We start from the raw sequence: 5,513 nt of genomic DNA, 5'->3' as shown, positions 1-5,513 counted from the left end.
AAACTGACATCTTGCACAATTTGTCAGGTTTCTCTATTAATTACATTAGCTGCTATAAAGCAAGGGTCACTCCTGTCTTTGAGGCAGGGAACACACTTGACTGTTTTCGTGCGAGTTGTAGGCCCCATTCACACTAGAGCGTTTTGCCGGCGATTTCAGCAAAACGCTCAAGCGCTAGCACTTTTTAAAGCGCTAGTGCTATAATACCCTTCTTACTTGGGCGATTTGCGCAAATCGGCAAGCGTGTAGCCTGCACCATTTTCAGGCGATTTCCCGGCGATCGCGTTTCAGTGGTATAGAAGCGCTTAACGCGATTGCGGGAAAATCGCTGCAGTGTCCAGTGATTTTCCCAGTGATTTTTCCATGTTAAATCGCGGAAAAATCACTCCCGCAAAACGCCAACGGTAATCGCTGGCGTTTTGCGCTTTTAAGTGTGAATGGGGCCTTAGGCACAGAAAAACTGAGAACTCATGTTAATCAATGGGCTAGTTCACACTTAATACGTTCAGGCGCAGAACAAAAACTGACATTCTGCATGATGACTCCGCACATTTTGTCAGTTTTCTCTATCAATTACATCAGCTGCTGTGAAAAAACGCGCGTTTTCCTGCATAGAAACACTTGGTATGCAGAGAAAGTATGCAGAAAACTGCGTGCAGAAAAGCTTAGTTTTCAAAAAAAGTGTAGAAAACTGAGACAAGTGTGACCCCTGACTCAGGGTTTTCTTTGTTTTCAACAGCATTTCCTGAACAGCAGTTGCAAAGTCTAACTGACAAAATAGTGTGCAAGTGAGTAGGGAGGCTGGCTGGTATCTACTATTTTGGCAGTTAAACTGCTGCTCAGGAAAAGCTGTTGAAAACAAAGAAAACCCTGAGAATCCACAAAGCCTGGCCCAAAGCCTGTTGGTTGTGTCAGATTTTAACGGCCTACTTTTTTTTGAGATAGTGGTCCTTTAATGTTAGGCATGGGGGGGGGGGGGGGGGTTAAAGGGGAACTGATGAGAGAGGTATATGGAGGCTGCCATGTTTATTTCCTTTTAAGCAATACCAGTTGCCTGGCAGCCCTGTTGATCCTCTGCCTCTAATACTATTAGCCATAGGCCCTGAACAAGCATGCAGCAGATCAGGTGTTTCAGACTTTAAAGTCAGATCTGACAAGACTAGCTGCATGCTTGTCTCTGGTGTTTGTCTCAATTACATCAGCTGCTGTGAAAAAACGCGCGTTTTCCTGCATAGAAACACTTGGTATGCAGAGAAAGTATGCAGAAAACTGCGTGCAGAAAAGCTTAGTTTTCAAAAAAAGTGTAGAAAACTGAGACAAGTGTGACCCCTGACTCAGGGTTTTCTTTGTTTTCAACAGCATTTCCTGAACAGCAGTTGCAAAGTCCAACTGACAAAATAGTGTGCAAGTGAGTAGGGAGGCTGGCTGGTATCTACTATTTTGGCAGTTAAACTGCTGCTCAGGAAAAGCTGTTGAAAACAAAGAAAACCCTGAGAATCCACAAAGCCTGGCCCAAAGCCTGTTGGTTGTGTCAGATTTTAACGGCCTACTTTTTTTTGAGATAGTGGTCCTTTAATGTTAGGCATGGGGGGGGGGGGTTAAAGGGGAACTGATGAGAGAGGTATATGGAGGCTGCCATGTTTATTTCCTTTTAAGCAATACCAGTTGCCTGGCAGCCCTGTTGATCCTCTGCCTCTAATACTATTAGCCATAGGCCCTGAACAAGCATGCAGCAGATCAGGTGTTTCAGACTTTAAAGTCAGATCTGACAAGACTAGCTGCATGCTTGTCTCTGGTGTTTTTCAGATACTACTGCAAAGAAATAGACCAGCAGGGCTGCCTGGCAACTGGTATTGATTAAAAGGAAATAAATATGGCAGCCTCCGTATACCTCTTACTTCAGTTCCCCTTTAAGGTTAGGCGTGAGGGAAGGTTTGCTGGGAGAGGGGGAGCAGTTAGGTGTCAGGGGGTGGGTTCTGTATAAGAGTAGGGTAAGGGCCTGTTTTCACTTGTGACGCATGCGTCACTTCCTGGTGTGCGAATACTGGGACGAATCCCATCAGCTGTGCACCGCTATGGGATTTCACAGCCTCCCACACCATTTTGGATGGCAACGTCGGCCAAATCGCTAGTGTAAGCGATTCGGCCGGTGGTGCCATTATACCCTATAGAATTTGGCGATTTGCCTGCAGGGAAACTCTGCGGATTTGGTGCGGTGACCGCACCAGTGGAAACGGGCCCTTAGGCTTAGCTACAGTACAATATCGGTATTAAATAGATATTTTACAATCCTTCTTTACACTTTAATGGTAGAATATCAGTCTGTAAATTAACCGATATTCTACTGTCAAGCTTTCCTGGGTGCCCAAATGTCCATGTGCCCTTTTTACCTACGCCATCACTAATGGGCAGGTTGTAAGAGAAGTAGTATTAGTAGTACAGTAATAAGAGTAAGCATGAGAAATAATACAGGCCATAGCACCGAGCTAGAGGTTGCAGGAACACGCAGCAGGCAGTGGCGTAGAAACAGGGGGTGCAGAGGTAGCCACCGCATCAGGGCCCTGGGGCTAGAGAGTAGTGTTGGGAATTCCGGCTCTTCTCAGAGAATCGGCTCTTCTGAATCGGCTCCCATTAAAGAGCCGGCTCTTACGGCTCTCAATCAGCTCTTCATTAAATATCACTGGACACCACTCAGAATCGGAGTAAAAGCCCCGCCCCCGTCTCCATGACAACTCCAGACTGCTTCGTTGACTGGGGCAATCCCTCCTGCTACTGCTCTGCTCCATACACTCCTACAAGCTGCAAGAGGAGGACTACATCTCCCAGCATGCCTCAGCGCCCTTTATTACATAGCAAATTAGAGCTGTGCGGGGCGGCTGAGGCATCGGCTCTTTTAAAACTGAGAGCCGGCTCTTGTCATTCACAGCAAAGGGCCGGCTCTTAGAGCCAGCTCGTTCGCGAACGACCCATCACTACTAGAGAGGCCCCATGGGGCCCACTCTCAACTACAGTATTAGCCCTTTATTGGTCCTGTGCTGATAATATTCACTTATATAGATGATATGAATAGTAGTGATAATTAACAAACTGTTTCCCATCCCCTTCTTGCACCTCTGACACTGCGGTTGTCCTTGATTGGTTTTGGTGTGCCATATCAGTTATGTATAGCATGCTTGGGGGGCCCCAATGCAAAACTTGCACTGAGTCACACAGCTTCTTAGCTACCCCACTGGCAGCAGGGATAGACAGAGCAGTAGGTAGCAGGGTGCATAGCCGGCCTTTGATATGAGCGACCGGAGCGGTCGCTCAGGGCGCCAGCTTCCAGGGGGCGCCTATAGCTGGTTACCTATACTGAGGGCACCTACACCTGATTTCCTATACTGAGGGCACCTATAGCTTTACTGAGGGCTCCAACACCTGGCTACCCATACTGGAGGCACCTACGCCTGGCTACCTATGGGGAGGGTGGAGACCTTCAACTGACTTCCTATACTGGGGGCATCTATGCTTGGCAACCTATATTGAGGGCACCTACACATGAGATCCTATACTGGGGGCACCTATACCTGGCTACCTACCTATAGTGAGTCTGAGGGCATTTTTTTTGGGGGGGGGGGGTGCACTGTGGCTATAACGTGTGGCGCAAATTGTCAATGCTGTGCTATCATTCTAAATGGGGGGAAGGCAGCTAACTGTCCCACTGATTGTTTTTATTAATATTCCTGAAAGGTTCTAGCCTTCATTTTTAAAGAGAACCCGAGGTGTGTTTAAAGAATGTTATCTGCATACAGAGGCTGGATCTGCCTATACAGCCCAGCCTCTGTTGCTATCCCAAACCCCACTAAGGTCCCCCTGCACTCTGCAATCCCTCATAAATCACAGCCGTGCTGTGAGGCTGTGTTTACATCTGTAGTGTCAGTCTCAGCTGCTCCCCCGCCTCCTGCATAGCTCCGGTCCCTGCCCCCGTCCCTTCCCTCCAATCAGCAGGGAGGGAAGGGATGCAGGTGGGGACTGGAGTTCTGCAGGAGGCGGGGAGAGCAGCAGACTGACACTATAGAGATAAACACAGCCAGCTCTGACAAGCTGTTTGTCAGCAGCGTGGCTGTGATTTATGAGGGATTGCAGAGTGCAGGGGGGCCTTAGGGGGGTTTGGGATAGCAACAGAGGCTGGGCTGTATAGGCAGATCCAGCCTCTGTATGCAGATAATATTCTTCAAACCCACCTCGGGTTCTCTTTAAGTGTATTCAGGATAATGCACTCTTTCCATCCATTCGTGGTTATTAATAGTATTTTTTCTATTATACATGACACAGAGATCTGAGCATTTGGCGTGATGTGTCACAACGTCAAAAAGGTTGAGAACCACTTTTCTAGGAGATATCTCAGGAGAAAAGGGGAATTGCATATGGGCCTGAGTGTGTGTATACGTGCGTGTGTGTATATGCACGTGGGAAGAGGATGGGGGGGGCACAAAAATCAGGTTTCGCTCAGGGCGCTGTGAAACCTAAGGCAGGTGTTCCAACATTATAGCATACCCGACAGAATAGCATACAAATGCTACTGAGCATGTGCAAAGTCATGCAGGGCAGACATTAACCCCATAATAGGCATTAGCAGCATTAACCTTTTCAACCCCAGTTAGCTGCCTGTGTGCTGATGTGCAATCTCCACTATCCAAGTGGACATAGAGTTAGAATAAAAAGTTGTCCGAGCGAAGCGAGGATCGAGCCCGCAGCCCAGCGAGCGAAGCGAGCGGGCAAGGGGACACTGATTCTACTAACAAGGGGTGTATATCACTTTAAATGTATGCTGTTTTGTCAATGTATGCTAGTTAGTTGGAACACCGGCCCTGGCAGGGTGTAACAGGCACATCACTGATGGGCAGGTGACAGAGGGTTTAATTGACAGCAGAAGATAGCAGCGTTACACGAAAGCAAACTTTTGTTTTTCTTAACATCTTAGTAAGGGGGCTTTTAGGACCATTGTAGTCCCTTACACACCCCAATGAGTTCTGGGTCACCATGAGCTTGCTGGTTAGTCTGTGCCTCTCGGATTTACAAGCCCTACTCCATAGAGCCAAATTAATCCATGCCATGCACTGATGAGGATCAAACAATCTGAAACAGTCCGTATGCATGTTGGATTATTATGGCTCTGTACATATTAACAAGCTGACACATCATTGCATTCCAGCGGTTCTGGAGGTGTGTTTAGCTTCTAAGGGTACAATGGTTAATTTGCATATATTCAGCAGTGGTGCCTGGGAGACATCTCGAGCTCACTCCAACCTGAATTATCGCAAATTCTTTCTGTTTTAGGAAAGCAAATTTTTGTTTTTCTTAACATCTTAGTAAGGGGGCTTTTAGGACCATTGTAGTCCCTTACACACCCCAATGAGTTCTGGGTCACCATGAGCTTGCTGGTTAGTCTGTGCCTCTCGGATTTACAAGCCCTACTCCATAGAGCCAAATTAATCCATGCCATGCACTGATGAGGATCAAACAATCCGAAA

Source organism: Hyperolius riggenbachi, chromosome 4, assembly GCF_040937935.1.
Source record: "Hyperolius riggenbachi isolate aHypRig1 chromosome 4, aHypRig1.pri, whole genome shotgun sequence".
NCBI lineage: Eukaryota > Metazoa > Chordata > Amphibia > Anura > Hyperoliidae > Hyperolius > Hyperolius riggenbachi.
Note: the sequence above shows the minus strand (reverse complement) of the source record.